Here is a 21,906-nt window from a genome sequence, read left to right as displayed (position 1 = left end):
AATTTAAATTAAAAAAAATGAATTTTGATTAAGAGACACTAAGGGGTGTGTTATCAGTGCACAGATCCCCAGGAAGGTATCCTAGGGTTCTTGGAGATGAGCTAGTCCTTGCAGGGTCACCATGTAAAATCATGGTCATGCTGAGCAGTTAGCCATCTGTGCCAGAAAACTAAGAAACTGTTTATAATCATGTGACTGAATGATCTAGATACTTACACTACAAATGTCATTTAAGAAGTCTCAGAGTTACCTCTGGAAAACAGTAATGGAGGTTCCTCAAAAAGTTGAAAACAGAACTACCCTACAATCAGCAATTGCCCTACTAGGCAGTTACCCAAAGAAAACAAAAATACTAATTTGAAGGGATACATGCACTCTGATGTTTATAGCAGCATTGTCTACCATAGCCAAATTATGGAAAGAGCCCAAATGTCCGTTGTCTGACGAATGGATAAAGAAGATGTGGTGTGTGTGTGGAATATTACTTAGCCATAAAAAGAATGAAATCTTGCCACTTGCAATGACATGGATGGAACTAGAGAGTATTATGCTAAGCAAAATAAGAGAAAGACCAATACCATATGATTTCACTCACATGTGGAACTTAAAAAACAAAACAGAGGATCATAGGAGAAAAAAGAGAGGCAAACCAAGAAACAGACTCTTAATTATAGAGAACAAACTGATGGTTACCAGAGGGGAGGGGGTGGGAGGATGGGTTAAATAGATGAAGGGGATTAAGGAGTGCACTTCTCCTGATGAGCACTGGGGTGTCATATGGAAGTGTTGAATCACTTAAATGTACACCTGAAACTAATATTACACTGAATGTTAACTAACTGGAATTTAAATAAAAATTTAAAAAAGGAGAGAAGTCTCAGAGTTATCTTAGGGAGGCAAGACTAAACTATTACATTCAGTTAGTAGGCAGAAACCTAGTCAATTAAAAGGTACATTGGTTTGTCCTGGGGAATTCTTATTCTCCATTCCTGATATTTTCTTCCTGGTGTATGGGCATCCACGGAAAAACACATCCAACCTCTCCATACACTCACTTCTCTATCTAGACCATGAATCACTTACCTGATAAGTGAGGGTGAAGGAAAAATGGGAGGCACAGCCTAGGACCTCCCTTCAAAACTCTTGTAGCAAGCTCCTCTTATGGAGCAGATATTTTCCTCTGTCCTCAAAGATGGGTCTAAAAATAGATCCACAGCTCTTCTAATCTTTTCTTTGTCTTGCTGGATCCCAAACAATTCCTATGGTCTTGCTCTAATATGCTTAGGCCTTTAAGGGACCCCCTCCCCCAAAAAACACCCTTTCTCCATATTTAGGCTCTGAGGCAACCGAGAAATAGGACAAAGGAATACAGAGAAGAGTACATCAAATTTATTCATTATAAAAATGATGTTGGAGAATGTGGCTTACATTTGTCACAAGGCAGGTGGGATTCCTATAACTGAACCCCAGAACTGGACAGACGTTTCCACCCAGCAGTGCTGCATAGGGACAATCAGTAAGTTCAAGGACTGAAATGCATATGTATATGCGGTCTGATAAAGGCATCCTGGCTATGTGTAGTCAAGAAAAGTGGCTTCTTTGCAAGGCTATCTCTAGAGCAGAAGAAATTACTTCAGGACTTTTTTTTAGATAACTTCTCAAAATTAATAATATTCCTTGTTCTGATTGTATACTCAACAAACCACCTTCTGAGGAAATGGCTTTCTATGTGCCTCAAGGAGCAGTGTGTAGCAATATGCATTCATTCCCTTATAAAGCATAATTGCAGTAGAGGCTCATCATGTGAAAGATGATTGGAATAAATTTCTAAATTGAGGAATAGGATGAAATTTACATACATCATTCTAAATTTCTCCTAGAAATCCCTTCAAGAAGCAATTAAGGAAGTGTTCAAAATCTATACCCACACAAAAGCTCACACGCAGACTATAGCCATGCAAGTATAGATAAAACATGCAAGAGCATATTTCATGAAGGGGTATATACATATGTAACAAAACTCTGAAGAAATATATGAAGAATGAAAAATCCAAATTCTTGTCAGTGGTTACTCTTTGATAAGAAGGAGGCTGATGCAGTCAGAAAAGTACTTTATTTATTTATTATTTTAGAAAAGTACTTTAACTGAGTTACAACTGTATATGCAATATTTTATCATTTAATAGGAATACATAGAAGTATGGTATTTTTATAAATTCTGTCTAAAATATTTTATACTAAGCATCATTTCTGTGAGCCTATATTTCATTTTTACATGATTCATATTAATTTAGAAATTGTGGGGGAAAAGTTCAGTCCAGAATGAATTATATCATTAATCAGCAATCCTACCATTCACTGTACATATATGTAAAAAAAAAGAGTATCATCTTTGTGTCTTTCCTCCCATTACACTCTCTTTGCATGCATCTATAATGTATATTTACTACATGTGAGTTTCACACGACTCAACATTTGCTAAACATCATGAAACCAGTTATTAAATATCCTAAAGTTGACAAGCAACTCATCTGAGTACAAAGTCCACGTCACTAACCATTGGGTTTACAATCTTCTCTGTGTTAAAGCTAAGTTCAGCACAGGGCAAGTGACTACCTATGATACTATAGGACGGACCAATGTGGTATTTGGGACCCAGACCTCTTGGTTTCTGTCTGTTGCACAACAGACCCATCTTGATACTCTGTTATTCTGTACTGTCTCCTTTCTGAAGTTCAAAGGAAGGTGGTATTTCACTGTCAACATGGAAGGTAGAAGTTCAGAAACATTAAAAGCAATAAAAAGGTGGTTTTCGTTTCATCATTTCCACCATCTTCAGGTAATTCATCCTATAAAGAAATATCACCTAAGCTTATCCATCATGTAAATATGTATGCATTTTCTTTCCTTCTGCTCAATCCAAAAAATCTCTATGAGATGTTCATTATTTTCAAGACATCTCTTTTGTGAGTGGAAGAACACAGCAAAAATCATACATATTTGCTGAAATATTATGTATCAGATGCTTTCTAAAGTTTTGCTCATTTCTCATAACAGCTCTCTGAGCTTAATATCATTATGCCCATTCTAAAAATGAGCAAGTTCAAGCTCACAAAGGGTAATTCACAACTCCACTCTCACACACATCTTTAGAGGAAGGAATGCAGTTCTACAAAATATGTTCATTACATATATTTTTGCCCCTACTAGTACATTTTACTTATTTTTAAGCAACTTATCTTTTTAACTCAGCATGATAGCCCAGGATATTAATTTGCATTCTTTTATATATTGTAACTGGGGATCTTTTTTTAAAATTTAATGAGCATGTATATTGCTTATTATGTGAATTATCTCCTCATATTATTTTGACCATTTCTCTATTCATTAGTTATACTTCATTCCATATCAAGGATATTAAGCAGGGTACTTAAGGGTTTAATATAAAAGTACCACTAGAACAAAACAACAACCATCCTAAGTCCTAAGTAAAAAGAGAGAACAAATGAAACACACAGTCTCATGTAAAAATATATAATTTCTATGAGTTTATTAACTATGTGACAAAACTGAGCACAAATGATCAAACACATTGATCATATCAGTTAATGTAAGTGCACTGAATTCCCCTAGTAAAAGTAAAGCATTTTCAAACTGCCTATTGGAGGAAAATTCAAAACTATACTTTTTCCAGAGGTATACCTAACACAAAGGAATTCAGATCTGTTAAAGATTTTGAAATAAGGGAATATATATATTAGGACTTGACAATAACAAGAAAGAAGGGGTTATAATCTTGGTATTTGAGAAAGCAGAATTGAGATTAAAATGAGTTTAAAAGGACAAAAAGGTAGTTTCTAATGATAACAGCTAAATATCACAAGAATGATGTGCAATATTTATACTCATATACACAATCACACAGCAAAATATTTATAGAACAAAAGACTACAGTAGGTAGAGGGGAAACAGAAAGAAGCACACTAATAATAGATGATTCTAACACACTTCTCTTAATCCAAAAATGGTCAAGTGGAGAAATATTTTGTAACTGTAGAGAAGAAATAATAAACACAATCCCAAGGGCAGATGTTATAGATAGAGATACTAAATTGAGATCCCTGTTAGACAAGACACTTTTCAGAAGAGCATGGGATATTCATGAGAATTGATTCTATTAGAGATCGTTAAATCTTGGGCCCAAATGGAAATACATATTGAAATTGCCGAATTTTAGGAGGATAATGATAATGAAAACACGACATATCAGAATCAAGCTAAAGCAACTGTCAGAGGGTTTTTGAAGCATTAAATAACTACATGAGGAGTGCTAAGTGGGGAAAATGGGTGAAGGAGTCAAAAGGTACAAACTTCCGGTTATAAAATAAATTAATCATGGAGATGTAATGTTCAACATGGTGACTATAGTTCAAGAGTTAATGATACTCTCTTACATATTTGAAAGTTACTAAGAGAGTACATCTTAAAAGTTCTTATCACAGAAATAAAACTTGTAACTATGTGAAGTGATGGGTATTAGCTAAACTTATTGTAGAAATCATATGGCAACATATACATATATCAAATCCATTATCTCGTACTCCTTGAACTTATGCAATGTTGTATGTCAATTATATCTTAACAAAACTAAAGAAAAAATAATGAATACCTGTGTCAATAAAAATGAAAATAAATGATTAAACATTCAATTCAGAAAACATGATAAAGACTCACAATGTAAACTATAAGAATGAGATGGAAAAATAGTTAAAATTAAGGAAGAAATAAATGGGTTAAGAAACAACATCCCTGTTAAAGCTCAGAGCAGTTGGGATGGAAAGGCAGCAAAAATTGGCATTGTGGATGATGCAGCAAATCCTGTGCTGGGACATGGAGGGAGGTTCCCCTTGCCCTCCTCACAATGCTCCCTTGAGGGTAAAGATCAAGTGTGTGTGTGTGTGTGTGTGTGTGTGTGTGTACACACTACACATACACATTATATACATACACATTATATATATGCATATTATATATATGAATTATGTATGGACACACGATGTTAAATTAGCAAGTTGGAGGATGAGGACACCTGTTGTGTTTATGTGTATACATGTGTTTGCATGTCTGTGTGTAGTGAAAACATACAAAACAATACTATATTTTGTTTAAAGGGAATAAGAGGGTATTTCTTCAAACTGCTTCCTGAAACACATAGAAAGTCATTTACTCAGAAGATGGCTTGGTGAGTATGCAATCAGAACAGGGATATTATTCATTTTGAGAAATGTTCTCAAAAAGTGTCCTGAAGTTCTTTCTTCTGATTGATACAGGGATAGCCTTGCAAGACAGCCACTTTTCTTGAGTACACATAGACAAAACTCCTTCATCAGACAGCAGATAACATATGCACTGCAGTCCTTGATGTTTCTGACTGTCCCAGTGCAGCACTGCTAATTGGAAAGCTTTGCTCAGTTCTGGGGCTCATTAATAGGAAGCCCACCTGCTTGTGGCAAATCTAAGCCACATTCTCCAACATCAGCTTTATAAGAAATAGTCAGTTCAAAAACCTCCCAACAAACAAGAGCCCAGGGCCAGATGGCTTCCCAGGGGAATTCTACCAAACATTTAAAGAAGAATTAATACCTATTCTTCTGAAGCTGTTTCAAAGAATAGAAATGGAAGGAAAACTTCCAAACTCATTTTATGAGGCCAGCATTACCTTGATCCCAAAACCAGACAAAGACCCCATCAAAAAGGAGAACTACAGACCTATATCCCTGATGAACAAGGATGCAAAAATTCTCACTAAAATACTAGCCAATCATCAAGACAGTATGGTACTAGCACAAAAACAGACACATAGATCAATGGAACAGAATAGAGAGCCCAGGATTTGACCCTCAACTCTATGGTCAACTGATCTTCAACAAAGCAGGAAAGAAAGTCCAATGGAAAAAAAACAGTCTCTTCAACAAATGGTGTTGGGAAAATTGGAGAGCCACATGCAGAAGAATGAAACTGGACCATTTCCTTACACCACACACAAAAATAGACTCCAAATGGTTGAAAGACCTAAATGTGAGATAGGAATCCATCAAAATCATTGAGGAGAACACAGGCAGCAACCTCTTTGACCTCAGCTGCAGCAACTTCCTCCTAGAAAAGCAAGGGAAGCAAGGGCAAAAATGAGCTATTGGGACTTCATCAAGATAAAAAGCTTTTGCACAGTAAAGGAAACAGTCAACAAAACCAAAAGACAACTGACAGAATGGGAGAAGATATTTGCAAATGACATATCAGGTAAAGGGCTAGTATCCAAAATCTATAAAGAACTTATCAAACTCAACACCCAAAGAACAAATAATCCAATCAAGAAATGGGCAGAAGACATGAACAGACATTTCTGCAAAGAAGACATCCAAATGCCCAACAGACACATGAAAAAGTGCTCAACATCACTCAGCATCAGGGAAATCCCAATCAAAACCTCAATGAGATACCACCTCACACCAGTCAGAATGGCTAAAATTAACAAGTCAGGAAACGACAGATGTTGGTGAGGATGCGGAGAGAGGGGAACCCTCCTACACTGTTGGTGGGAATGCAAGCTGGTGCGGCCACTCTGGAAAACAGTATGGAGGTTCCTCGAAAAGTTGAAAATAGAGCTACCCTACAACCCGGCAATTGCACTACTGGGTATTTACCCCAAAGATACAAATGTAGTGGTCATGCACCCCAATGTTTATAGCAGCAATGTCCACAACAGCCGAACTATGGAAAGAGCCTAGATGTCCATCAACAGATGAATGGATAAAGAAGATGTGGTGTATATATATATATACAATGGAATATTATGCAGCCATCAAAAAAATGAAATCTTGCCATTTGCAATGACGTAGATGGAACTAGAGGGTATTATGCTAAGCAAAATAATTCAGTCAGAGAAAGACAAGTATCAAATGATCTCACTGATATGAGGAATTTGAGAAACAAGACAGAGGATCATAGGGGAAGGGAGGGAAAAATGAAACAAGACGAAAGTGGAGAGGGAGACAAACCATAAGAGACTCTTAATCTCAGAAACAAACTGAGGGTTGCTGGAGTGGAGGGTGGTAGGAGGGATGGGATGGCTGAGTGATGGACATTGGGGAGGGTAGGTACTATGGTGAGCGCTGTGAATTGTGTAAGACTGATGAATCACAGACCTGTACCCTGAAACAAATAATACATTATATGTTAATAAAAAAAAGAAAAAGAAATAGTCAACACATTTTCCCTTTTTTGTCCTTCTTTTTAGTTGGCCTAGAACCCAGATGTGGAGAAGGAATGTATTTGGGGAGAGGACTCTTAAAGATCAAAACATTTTGGAGCAAGACCATAGGAATAGTGTGGGAACCAGCAAGACATAGAAAAGAGGAGAGAAGTTGTGAATGTATTTTTAGGCCCACCTCTGAGGGCAGAGGAAAACATGTGCTTCATCAGGGCAGCTTGCTACAAGAATTTTGAAGAGAGAGGCCTGGGTTGTGCAACCCATTTGTCCTTCTAACCTCAAGAATCAGATAAGTGATTCTCTAGGTAGAGCAATTAGATGTCTTTGGTTGTACCTGTCCCTACACCTGGAAGAACATATTGGGACTGGAGGGCAAGAATTCCCCAGGAAAACACTTATATAGTTTAGTTGACTAGGTTTCTGTCTACTGACTAATAGTTTAGGCTTGCCTCACTGAAATAACTCTGAGACTTCTTAAATGATTAGTTTCCTGCCACAGATGACTAGCTAGTTAGCATTGCCTGGATTATCCATGTTCATCCTCCATGGGATGGCTCATCTCCCAGAACCCTATGATACTTCCTTGGGACTCTGTGTACTGATAATAGTCCTCTACCATCTCTTTAAGTCAAACAAGATTCCTGAGAACAGAGAAATTCTTTGTTCCATCAACCAGGGACGAATTTTGCCAATTGCCCAGGGTCCCAGTCTAGTGCCTCTAATTACTGTGTTTTTTTCATGTGTGACCTAAAGAGCTAAGGCGTTTTCTTTTCAGGAAAATGGGTGGTGGTGGATGAATGTGCTGAGGCTTTTCTGGTGTGGAGGATCAGCCTAGGCTCCCAGTTGCCATAGAATCCTGACATCACTTATGAAAGAAATTGAGGAAGACACAAAGAGATGGAAAAAACATTCCATGCTCATAGGCTGGAAGAATAAACATTGTGAAAATGTCTGTGCTGCCCAGAGCAATCTACACTTTCAATGCAATCCCTATCAAAATACCATCTACATTTTTCACAGAGCTGGAACAAATAATCCTAAAATCTGTATGGAACCAGAAGAGACCCTGAATAGCCAGAGGAATGTTGAAAAAGAAAACCAAAGCTGGGGGCATCACAATGCTTGACTTCAAACTATATTACAAAGCTGTGATCATCAAGACTGCATGATACTGGCACAAAAACAGACACATACATCAATGGAACAGAGTACAAAACCCAAAAATGGACCCTCAACTCTATGGTCAACTAATTTTCACAAAAGCAAGAAAGAATATCCAATGGAAAAAAGACAGTCTCTTCAATAAATGGTGCTGGGAAAATTGGACAACCACACACAGAAGAATGAAACTGGACCATTCTCTTACACCATACACAAAGATAAATTCAAATGGATGAAAGACCTCAATGCAAAACAAAAATCCATCAAAATCCTAGAGAAGAACAGAGGCAGTAACCTTTTCGACCTCGGCCGCAGCAACTTCTTGCAAGACACGTCTCTAAGGGCAAGGGAAACGAAAGCAAAAATGAACTATTGGGACTTCATCAAAATTAAAAGCTTCTGCACAGCAAAGGATACAGTAAACAAAACTAAAAGGCAACCTACGGAATGGGAGAACATATTTGTAAATGACATAACAGATAAAGGGCTGGTATGCAAGATCTATAAAGAACTTATCAAACTCAACACCCAAAAAACAAATAATCTAGTCAAGAAATGGGCAGAAGACATGAAAAGACACTTCTCCAAAGAAGACATAGAAATGTCTAACAGACACATGAAAAATATACGCCGCATCACTTGCCATCAGGGAAATACAAATCAAAACCACAATGAGATAACACCTTACACCAGTTAGAATGGCCAAAATTAACAAGACAGGGAACAACAAATGTTGGCGAGGATGTGGAGAGGGGGGAACCCTCTTACACTGTTGGTGGGAATGCAAGCTCTGGAGAACAACATGGAGGTTCCTCAAAAAGTTGAATATTGAGCTACCCTATGACCCATCAATTGCACTACTGGATATTTACCCCAAAGACACAGATGTAGTGAAAAGAAGGGGCACCTGCACCCCAATGTTCATAGCAGCAATGTCCACAATAGCCAAACTGTAGAAGGAGCCGAGATGCCCTTCAACAGATGAATGGATAAAGAAGTGGTTCATATATACAATGGAATATTACACAGCCATCAGAAAGGATGAATACACAACTTTTACATCTGCACATTGACATCCATCTATGAGATACATGGGAATTGCCAATTATTCTTTATGCAGTGAGAACAATTTAGGTTCATTTACCCCAAATGCATTAAAGACCAACTTCCTACTCCAGCTGGACAATTTATTACTTCTTAGGGAAAAACCTCATCTCTAAGAAGGGCCTCAAAGGCTACTACACAGGCTGTAGCTGCTAATGGAATGACATTCCACCTGCTAAACCCCTTAACCCATAATGGGAACAAAGCAGCTTCTCTCATTTTAAACTAGTTTGTGAACTTCACAGGAGCTATTCCACAGCAATCTTTTGTTCAGATCTATGAACTCACTTCAGCCAGGATTTATATGCCAGCAGGGATGTGAACTGTTAACAACTCCTGAGACCTGCTGCTCTAGAATCTGGAGTAGAAGTTTCAGCAGCCATCAGGACACAGATGCTCAGAAATTGCCTCCTTCGGACACCTGATATGAGCTGGGCCACCAGCATGAAGAACTGCACACGAAGAGAGACACATCCAGTAATCACTATGCTTTACTGGTGTAACTATGTGCCCAGAGCCAGGCTAGGCTGTAGGTAGTGTAAAGAATATTTATTATTCCACAGTTTGCCCAATGAGATTGAACCTCATTCTCCTTCCATAAAATAACCAGTTCTCTTAAATATAACTGATTGTTTCCTAATATATAATATTTTTATTTCTGTACTTAGGAAGGAAACGGACATCAACTTTCTCTAAATATCGGGAGAGATTTCATTGCAAGTGATTATTTCTACTTTGGTTATATGCAGTATGGGCCAATTTGATTAGCTATAGCATAAGTCTGTTAATAGTATAAGAACATAATCGTAGGACTCTTCCACCCACTTTTTAGTATTGTACCAGAGAATTATAAATATATGTCAAACACTTTTTGATGTTTGACATCCAGTGTGGATGACCTACAATACACTATACATATTTAAATTATATGCTCTAATAAGTTTTGATATATGTATACACCTGTCAGTCCAATACTACAGTCAAGATCATGAAAGTATCCATCACCTCAAAAAGCTTCTTTATACTCTTTTGTAATGCCCCCATTTACCTCTCCCTAACTCCCTGTCTATGTCATCTAACCTCATTCCCAGGCAATCATTGATATTTTGTCAGTAAGAATAACTTCCCTTTTCCTATAATTTTATGTGAATGAAATTCAACGGGGTGTATTCCTTTTTGTCAGTCTTCTTTTGTTCAATCTATTTATTTCTTGATTTATGCATTTGTTGCATGTGTGACTATTACCTTCTTTTTTAATCTTTGACTAATATTGCTTTATGTGGATACACCACAATTTGGTCTTTATGTTCAGCAGGTAATGGGTATTTGAATTGTTTCCAATTTTGGGCTCTTGTAAATAAAGCTGCTATAAACACTTGGGTTTAAGATTGTGCTTGGATGTAGGGTTTCTTTCTCTAATACTTAGCTGTGTTTATTTAGAGGAATTTAAAATAAACATTATAAAAAAGTGCTCAACTATTTTCCCATGTGGTCGCACCATTTTTCATTGCCACCAACAGTGTCTGAGTTTCATCTGCCAAAACCCTGCCAGGACTTGGAATGGTCAATCTGTTCATTTCAGCCATTCTCAGAGGGTTGTAATGGGATTACATTTCCCTAATGACTAATGATGTTCAGCATCTCTTCATGTGATTATTTGACATTTGTATATCTCTTTTGGTGTAGTGTGTTTTCAAATTGTTGCCCACTTGTTTATTGGAGTGTCTGTTTCCTTCTTATTGTTTTGAGATTTTTTATTCTGGAAACAAGTCCTTTATCAGATATATGATTTTCAAATATTTTCTCCCAGTCAGTGGCTTGTCTTTTAATTCTCTCAGCAGTGTCTTTGGAAGAACAAAAATTATTCTGAGGAAGTCTAGTTTTTCCGTTTGTTCATTCATGGTTTTGATTTTGCATTTGATGTCACATCTAGGAAATTTTCAGCTAGTCTAGGAATGACGGGATTATTTGCTTGTGGTTTTCTCTTAGATGTTTAATACTTTTAGTTTTTACAATTAGTTCTGTGGTTCATTTTGATTTGACTTTTGTGTATGGTGCAATACAAGGATCACAGATGCTGTTTGTGTTTATGGAGACCCACTTGTCATAGGATTATTTGTTGAAAAGACTATTTTTTCTTTATTGAATTGCCCTTGTAGTTTTGTCAAAATTCTGTTGTCCATACATGTTTGGGTCTATTTGTGGACTCTTCATGTCGTTCCTTTGATACACATTTCTACTTCCATCCCAATGCCACATTGTCTTGATTACTGTGAATTTATAGTTTTGAAATAAAATAGAGCTTATCTTCCAACTTTATTATCTATTTCAAAGTCTTTTTTTTCATAGTATAGTCCCTCCCCATTTTCACATGACTTTAGAATAAGACTGTCAATTTTTTTAAGTACATATGCTAGGATTTTTATTGGTATTTCATTTAATCTATAGATCGGTCTGGGGAGAATAGACATCTTAACAATACTGAGTCTTCTGACCCCTGAAGAAGGTATGTCTCTCCATTTATTTAGGACTTGTTTAATTTCTCTCAGCAATGTTTTGCAGTGTTCAGTATACAGGCCTTGCACATCTGTAGTCATGGGTACGCTACATAGATTATCTGTATGTATGTATTTTTAAGTTTTTATTTAAATTCCAGTTAGTTAACATACAGTGTAATATTCATTTCAGGTGTACAATATAGTGATTCAACACTTCCATACATCACTCAGTGCTCCTCAGGAGAAGTGCACACCTTAATCCCCACTACCTATTTCACCCATCCCCCTTCCCGTCTCCCCTCTGGTAACCATCACTGTGTTCTCTATAGTTAAGAGTCTGTTTCTTGGTTTGCCTCTCTCTCTTCTTTTCCTCTTTATTTTTTTTATTTTTTTAAAGATTTTATTTATTTATTTGACAGAGAGAGACACAGTAAGAGAGGGAACACAAGCAGGGAGATGGGAGAGGGAGAAGCAGGCTTCCTGCTGAGCAGGGAGCCCGATGCGGGGCTTGATCCCAGGACCCCGGGATCATGACCTGAGCCAAAGGCAGACGCTTAACGACTGAGCCACCCAGGCGCCCCTTTTTTCCTCTTTACTCATTTGCTTTGTTTCTTAAATTTAAATTCCCCATATGAGTGAAATCATAGTTGTCTTTCTCTGACTAACTGATTTTACTTAGCATGATACCCTCTAGCTCCATCCATGTCATTGCAAATGGCAAGATTTCATTCTTTTTGATGGCTGAGATATATATATATATATACATACATATATATATATATATATACACACACACACACACACACACACACACACACACACATACCACATCTTCTTTATCTATTCGTCAGTCAATGGGCACTGGGGTTGTTTCCATAATTTGGCTACTATACATAATGCTGCTATAAACATTAAGGTGCATGTGTCCCTTTGAATTAGTATTTTTGCATTCTTTGGGTAAATACCCAGTAGTGCAATTGCTGGATTGTAGGGTTAGTTCTTTTTTTAACATTTGGGGAAACTCCACACTGTTTTCCAGAGTGGCTGCACCAGTTTGCATTCCCATCGACAGTGCAGGAGGGTTACCTTTTCTCCACATCCTTGCCAACATTTGTTGTTTCTTGTGTTATTAATTTTAACCATTCTGACAGTGTGAGGTGATATCTCATTGTAGTTTTTAAAAATTATTATTTAAATTCAATTAGCCAACATATTCTGTTAGCCATCCATATTAGCCTTTAGATGTGATCAGCAATGTACTGAATATAGGGATTGACATGTGCCTCACAAAATTCTGCAGGTTATCTTCAGAAAAGTAGTCACTAATATGAAATAGTTTAGGTGGATTATTGGGTGGTAAGAAAAAGAGGGAGAGAACATGTATGAGTGTGTGTGTGTGTGTGTGTGTGTGTGTGTGTGTTGGTGAAGCTCTGAGGAATATTTCTTGTGAGGAATATGTGAGGTGAATTACTGTGGGTACGTCTGTCCTCCTCAGTTCCAAGCACATGTCAGGAGACAAGTCAGGGTGGTTGCTGTTTGTTTTCTCTCAGCTTCCTTGGCCAGCATGGTTACCATGGTGACTCAGTGACTGCTGTAAAATTTGGTGCAGACCGAAAATCCATTTATGATTCTTGCCTGAATCACTCAACTCTGATAGTTGTTAAGTGATGCTTTTATAATTCTGTCACTTTTTCTAGACTTATAAATTGCCGTTCAAATGCTTGTCAGGGGTTGTCCCTTCTCCCCTATCAATTATTTACTTGTTCATGGGTTTATTTCATGAGTCTGACTCATGGATTCCTACTTTGATCAAAGGAATACCATCCGACATAGTAATTATATATATTTTGATGCTGACATTGTCACAGAATTGGCCAATGTTAGTCTTTTTAAATTAACTGCTGTTTACATTTGTTGCCTTCTTGGAATTCTTTGAGCATGGACCTTGCTCTGTCGCCTGATGATCTCCGAATCTGTATAAAGAAAGTAATGTTGCCAACCTCACTGCAGTGATTTGAGGACTTAAAAGAGAAAAAATCTGGGAACAGCAACCTACACTGTATTTCGCTCTAGAAAGCCCTCAATATGTTGCCTGTCCATTCCAGCTTTGCCTCCTTCATTCCATCAATGAAATGCCTCTGACATGAACATGCTAGCATGACTACTAGAGAGAATACTTGGACATGGAACAGCAAGCAGGGATGAGCCCACATTTCCATGATGTGAGAGTGTGTGAATGTCACTGCTGTGTGCAGGAGGGGCTGTGGGATGCAGCTGGGGAAGAGGCACAGTGTTGTATGGATTCCAGTGACTGAGTGGGGACATGTGATCACATGCTAACCCCTGTCCCCTGCATTTCATGTGCTTTCCCTTCTTCTCACTTTCCTATCTATTCCACATGCTGTCGGATCCCCTGACTCTCCTTCTAGTGGAATGTCAGAGAGAATGTGGACTCTGAGTCCCTAAAACAGGAGCTGATAGAGAAGAACCAAGAATGATGTCCAGTGTTGTATACGATTTCCTGGAACAAGAGTGAAGAGATCAGGATCCCGTCACTGGGGACATTTCAGGTAAGTCACTACTCTTTTTGTGGTGTCTTCCGTACAACAGGATAACAATTCACAAATCTCCAACCACCCAGGAATATTGTGGACTTTAAGTGTGATCCCCTGTGGGAAAGCAATCTGGGCCATGGGTGGGAAGGAAGGACCAGTGCCCTTTTTAGTATTATATTAACAGAGTCTCCACACATATGACAGAACTCTACATGGTAGGTGTTACAATAATGGTACACAAACATCAAGATGCTGAATTTAGGATTTTTCCAGGTTTGGTCCGTGGACTACCTCATCAAAGTCATCAAGGTGCTTGCTACAGCATCAGGTATATTGGCCCAACCAACGTCTACTGTATCCAAAACAGGGACGTGAGGTGGGAAGTGTCTACATTTTGAACAATTTCTCCTGTTTATGGTGGTATTCACCCACATTTGAAAAACACTGCTGTGGATTTGCAACCAGGGGTTCTTAAAATATTGAATCTTTTAATGTCTTATTTTGGCATCAATTTCTCCTGCAGCACAGCCTTAAATATCTGTGACTATTCCCAGGGCATCAAAAAGGGAACAATTCTTTCTCTTCAGTCATACTTATTCAGTGTTTAATATGGGAGGCGCTGTGATACTTTCCTAAGACTCCCATGACTAAGAACTACAAACTGTGGATTGAACAATAGAAGTTTGTTGTCTCAGGGTGCCTGGGTGGGTCAGTCGTTAAGCATCTGCCTTCGGTTCAGGTCATGATCCCAGGGTCCTGGGATCGAGCCCCACATTGGGCTCCCTGCTTGGCGGGAAGCCTGCTTCTCCCTCTCCCACTCCCCCTGCTTGTGTTCCCTCTCTCGCTGTGTCTCTCTCTGTCGATTAAATAAATAAAATCTTTAAAAAAAAGTTTGTTGTCTCACAGTTCTGGAAGCTAGAAGCCTGAAATCAAGGTGGTGCCAGGACCATGATCCCTCAGAATTTTTTTGGTGTATCTATCCCGCTTCTTCCCAGCTTCTGGTGGTTTGCTGGCAATGTGTTTATTTCTTGGCTTGCAGCTTTTTGACTGCAATCCTTGACGTCATCGTCACAGGGTGTTATCCCTCTTCTGTCTTCACATGCCTGTCTTCTTATAAGGACACCAGACATATTGGTTTACGGATACGTCCTACTCCAATAGGACCTCATCATAACAAATTACATCTGGAACAACCATAGTTCCAAAGAAGGTTACTTTTGAGGTGCTGAGAGTTAAGACTTCAATGTCTTGTTTGGTATGATGGAATGCAACCTATAACAGCTCCTGAACTAGTTGCTGTGGCCACAACACAGTGAACAAGACTAGACAGTGTCCCTGGTGCTTTGTTTCTAGCTTGGGAATACTGTCAATAAGGTAAAGAAATCAATAGGCAGGACAATTGCATATGGATATGAGTGCTTTATTCTTTTTTATTTATATATATTTTTTATTTTTTGGATATGAGTGATTTAAAGACAACAAATGAATCCATTGAGTAGAAAATGATGAGGGCAGGGATTATCGATGATGTTGTCAGTCAAGCACTTTTTCAGGAAGGGACATTTGCGCTGAGTCCTGAAGGTCAAGAGGAAACCAAGCCTGGTGGTCATTAAATGCATCTTGCAGAAATCCAGGAGAACGACCAGCATGGATTGGCCCAGCATTGGAGCAGTCTGCAGGGGACAGAGCCGGCTCAGCATAGGGTTTTTGGAGGTAGGATATGTGCGACCTTCAGTAGCTGTGGGTGGGGATGTGGGACCATAAGGCAGATCCTTGATGAGCCCTCAGGTTTTTATTCAGCCACATGCAGAAATGGTGGTGCTCTTTTCTATGATGGGTTGTTCAAAGAACTTTTGAGTCATTCTCATGATAACTAGGTATCCAACAATGGTTATAGTGAAAATTGGTGATTTAAAACATGCATCAGTTGATGAATAGGATTCAGTTATAGGACTATTAAGCTCTATTAAAGATGCATGAAAACTATCAAAAGTGTAAGAATCTGAACTTGCATATATTTACAAAAACTTCTAGCATATTGAGCTATTACTGTGTGCCTTGCCCTGTGCTCAGTGTGTTCGTGTATGAGCTCAATTAATTTTCAAAACAACCACCCCTGAGGCAAGGCTGATTGTTTTCCCTAGTTTATAGATGAGGAACACTGAGGCACAGAGAAGTTTTTTACTCTTTCAGGATTCAGAGAGAGCCTGCCTTTCCAAACTCTACAGTAGAATTTTGAAAATTATGTGATTCCTGGTCATTCATCCTTTTAATAACCAAAAGACAAGGGTATATATAAATATTTTTTGTTTTGAAGTATATTCAACATACTATGTTATATTAGTTTTTGGTATACAACATATTGTCAACAATTCTGTACATTACTCAATACTCACCAAGATAAGTGTAGTGATCATTTGTTACCTAACATTATTACAGTATTATTAACCATATCTCAGATGCTATCTTTTACTCTCCATTATTTATTTATTTATTTGATAACTGAAAGTTGATGCAAATATAAATTGGATTGTTTTCTTAATTTTTCTTTCTGTTACTTCATTTTTACTGTATAGAGATGCAACAGATTTCCGTGTATTAATTTTGTACCCTGCAACATTAATGAATTCACCTATCAGTTTGAATAGTTTTTTGATGGAGTCTTTAGGGACTTCTATACATAGTATGGTGCTGTCTACAAATAGTGATAGTTTTACTTCTTCCTTACCAATTTGTATTACTTTTATTTCTTTTTCTTGTCTTAATGCTGTGGCTAGGAATTCCAGTAGTATGTTGAATAAAAGTGGTGAGAGTGGACATCCTTGTCTTGATCCTGATCTTAGAGGAAAGGCTTTCAGTGTTTTGCCATTGAGTATAATGTTAGAAACTTTCCCAGCTAGGACCAAAACTCCAGAAGCAATGTGGGAAAGAGTGATATACTGAACATTAAAAAAACAAAAAACTTAAACTGAAAAAGTAGAAATTGTAATATTTTAGGCCTGCTTCTCTGAAACAACTCTGAGGCTGCTTAGATGACATTTTTATGTATCTAGATCATTTAGTCACATACTTGTAGACAGTCTTTAGTTTTCTGCCACAGATAGCTGACAGCTTAGCATGATCTTAAACAGCAAGCAGGCATGAGCTCACATTTCCATGATGTGAGAGCTTCAATGTCACTGCTGTGTGCAGGAGGCAACTATGGGATGGTGCTGGGGAAGAGGCACAGCGTCATTGCGCAACTTCTAGTAACCTGAGTGGGGACAGGCAAGCACATGCTTACTGCTTTCCCCTGCACTTCATGTACTCTCCCTTCCTCTCCTTTTCCTCTCCATTCCATCTATTTGATACCCTGGATCCCCCTTCTAGTGGAATATGAGAGAAGGATGTGGACTCTGAGCCCCAGAAACAAGGGTTGAAAGAGAAGAACCAGGTGTGATGTTCAATCTGCTAGATAATTTGCTGGAACAAGAGTAAAGAGATCAGGGTCACATCATTAGGACACTTTAGTTAAGTCACTACCCTTCTTCCTCCAGTGTCTTCATTACAACACGATAACAACACCCAATGCTTGAACTAGCCAGGAATATTGTGGACTTTAAGTGTGATCCCATGCAAGAAAGGAATTTATGGTTGAAGGTAAGAGGGAAGGACCAGAGCCCTTTGGAGTAATTAAATTAAGAGAGTCCCCACATACCACAGAACACTAAATGGTAGGCATTAAGTAAATGGTACACAAAAGTCCGATGTTTAGGTCAGGAGTTTTCTAAGTGGAGTCCATGGACCACCTCATCAAAATCAGTAGGGGGTGATTATTGAAATAGCAGGTACATGGGCCCACCCTAAGTCTGCTGTATCCAAAACTGGGAAGTGGGGCTCGGGTTATCTACATTTTGTGTAATTTCTCCTGGTTATTGTGGTATTCATCCAAGGTAGAAAGTCACTGCTGTGCATTTGCAACAAGGTGTTCTTAAAATTTTGAATGCTTTAATTTCTTATTTGGTATCAATTTCTCCTGTAACTCCTCTTTAAGTATCTATACCTTTTCCCAATGGATCAAAAGGGGAACAATTCTTTCTCTTCAGCCATACTTACTCAGTGTTTGATATGGGAGGCTCTGCAGTACTTTCCTAAGGCTCACATGACTAAGTACAAAAACCTGGGTGGTTTAAACCATAGAAATTGATTATCTCCCAGTTCTGGAGGCTAGAAGCCTGACATCAAGGTGTTTCCAGGGCCATGCTCCCTCAGAATCCTTTTGGCGTCTTTATCTAAGCTTCTTCTTAGCTTCTGCTGGTTTGCTAACAATGTGTGCATTTCTTGGCTTGTAACTGTAGGACTTCAGTCTCTACCTTCATAGTCACATGGTGTTGCTCCTGCTCTATCTTCACATGGCTGTCTTCTCATAAGGATACCAGTCACATTGGTTTAGGGACACACTCTACTCCAGTGTGTCCTCATCTTAACCAATTACATCTGCAAACAACCATAGTTCCATATAAGTTTACATTGAGGTACTGGGGGTTAAGACTTTAACGTATCTTTTTTAGATTATGCAATTAGATCTGTAACAGCCACTGAACTGGTCACTATGGATGCAAAACAGTGAACAAGGGAAGACATTGTCCCTGATGCTTTGTTTCAGCTTGGGAAAACTGGCAATAAGCAAGTAAACAAATCAAGAAGGAGAATTTTATATGGGAATGAGTGCTTTAAACAATAAACAGATCCATTGAGTAGGAAACGATGGGGACAGCGATTATTACAGATGGGTTTGTCAGTCAGACTCTTTCTCAGGAAAGGATTTTGAGTTGAGTCCTGAACAAGAAGAGGACTGGCTTGGCTTTTTGGTTTGCTATGTGAATGGCATCAGGTATTCCAGAAGCATATGATGACCTCAAGTGCCTGGAATCTTGCAGAGAAAGTGCAGACAGTAAGAGATGAGATCAAAGGTCAGACAGGAACCACATCATTTGGATGTAAGGAGTTAGAGTCATTATGATGGTGGAGGTTTAGAGTGTAGGAGTGACATAATCTGATTCGTGTGCTTAGAAGGTGACATTTTCTTCTAAGGTTGGTATCATATAATTGCAATTTTGCAAAGGAGGCAACTGAGTGACTGTAAGGGGAAGCAAAAGTATCAAACTCACACCATTTTAAGTGGAGAACTGGGGTATAGACCTAGTCTGTCTAGACTGTGTAGATGCTGGATTTCCAGGACTCAGAGTCAAGCTTTGACTAAAAATGTTTGGAATGGAGTCTGTTTGAGGTCAAACCTCACTGCCCCATGTGTTGGGTACTAACATCCATCTTGCTGCCTATGGCCATTTCCAGTTATCCAGTCTACTTATCAAGGGAAGAAAGATGTGGATTCAGATGTGGAACTGGAGTGACAATGCCTGGCACACAGTAGACATCTAATTCGCATTTAGTAAGTAAATGAATGTAGATGTAGGCATAAGTAGGAAGTGAAATTATGTGTATGTCATTCTTTTTATACACATATTAATTTTTCAAAGGGCATTGGGATCACACAACAGATATTGTTTCATAATTTAGTTTGAAGAAAAACCTTTGTTCTGTGTCTAAAATTGTCTTTTCATTGCTTGTTTCTGTGTCTAACATTATGTCTTTTCTCTGGGAAAAAATAACCTGTAGAAAATGAAAAAGACGCCTGTATGTAGATGTGTGTGATCCTGTAGTTGGTCATCTGTAAAATGGGCAGGTTGATACTTACCTCACAGAGCTATGTGAGGAGAAATAAACAAACCAATTGAAAGTATCCAACATGTAGGGCGCCTGGGTGGCTCAGTTGGTTAAGCGACTGCCTTCAGCTCAGGTCATGATCCTGGAGTCCCGGGATCGAGTCCCAAATCGGGCTCCTTGCTCAGCAGGGGGTCTGCTTCTCCCTCTGACCCTCCCCCCTCTCATGTGCTCTCTCTCTCTCTCTCATTCTCTCTCTCAAATAAATAATAAATAAATAAAAATTAAAAAAAAAAGAAAGTATCCAACATGTAACAGTGTAAAGCTTCAACAAAGACATGTATGGGCTCGCCTGTGTTCTACCCCCAATAATAGAGATGATTTAACCATGATAACTCATAAACACCATTGGGCTTTAATGCAGCAGGAAAGGACATGTATACATAATTATATGCTGGGTTAGGTGTGTTGCCATTTCTTTGTGGATGAGTTACCTGATTATGGTGAGGAAGAAGAAGCTAATCAATCCTTTTATTGTTTTTTTGTGTATGTGCTGTACAACATAATGTGATATTTTTATATATATTGTGAAATGAGCACCAGAATAAGGCTAGTTAATATCCGTCAGTTGAAATACTTACATTTTCTTGTGTGATGAAGACTTTAAAGATCCATTCTCTTGGCAACCTTCAAATATGCAATACAGTAGTATTAACCAGAGTCACCATGCTGTATATTACATTACCATGCTTATGAATTTTATAAGAATTTATATATTTTCATTTATTTTATAGGAAGTTTCTACCTTTTGACCCCCTTTACCGATTTGTCCCACCCCTCATCCCTGCTTCAGGCAACCAGAAATGTGTTCTCTATATCCATGAGCTTGTTTTCTTTCTTTTTTATTTGTGTGTTTTTTTTTTTTAGAATCCACATGTAAGTGAGATCATATGGTAATTTTCTTTCCCTATCTGACCTATTCATTTAGTGTAATGATTTTATTCCATCCATGTTATCACAAATGGCAAAGTTTTGTTCTTTTTTATGAATGAATAGTATTCCCTTGTGTGTGTGTGTGTGTGTGTGTATATAAAATTATATATGTGGTATTATGTGTATACTACATTATCTTTTTCTAGTCACCCATCAATGGACACAGGTTCTTTCCATATCTTGGCTATTGTAAATAATGCTGCAGTGTACATGGGTGTGCATATATCTTTTCCAGTTAGTGTTTTCATTTTCATCAATTAGCCAGACATGGGATTCCTGGATCATACGTTAGTTCTAATTTTAATTTTTTGAGGACTCTCCATAATGTTTTCCATACGTTTTGTACCAATTTACATTCCCATTAACAGTACACATTTTTCTCAATGTCTTCACCAACATTTGTTATCTTGTTTTTGTGATAATTCCCATTCTAACATGAATGAGGTAATATGTCATTGGGGTTTTGGTTTGTATTTCCATGATGCTTAATGATATTGAGCATCTTTTTATGTATTCTTGGCCATCTATATGTCTTCTTTGGAAAAATGTCTATTCAGATCTACTGACCAATTTTTAACTAGGATTGTTTGGTTTTTTTCCTATTGAGTTGTTGTTTATATAT

Source organism: Neomonachus schauinslandi, chromosome X (assembly GCF_002201575.2).
Source record: "Neomonachus schauinslandi chromosome X, ASM220157v2, whole genome shotgun sequence".
Classification (NCBI taxonomy): domain Eukaryota; kingdom Metazoa; phylum Chordata; class Mammalia; order Carnivora; family Phocidae; genus Neomonachus; species Neomonachus schauinslandi.
This window is presented reverse-complemented; position numbering follows the sequence as displayed.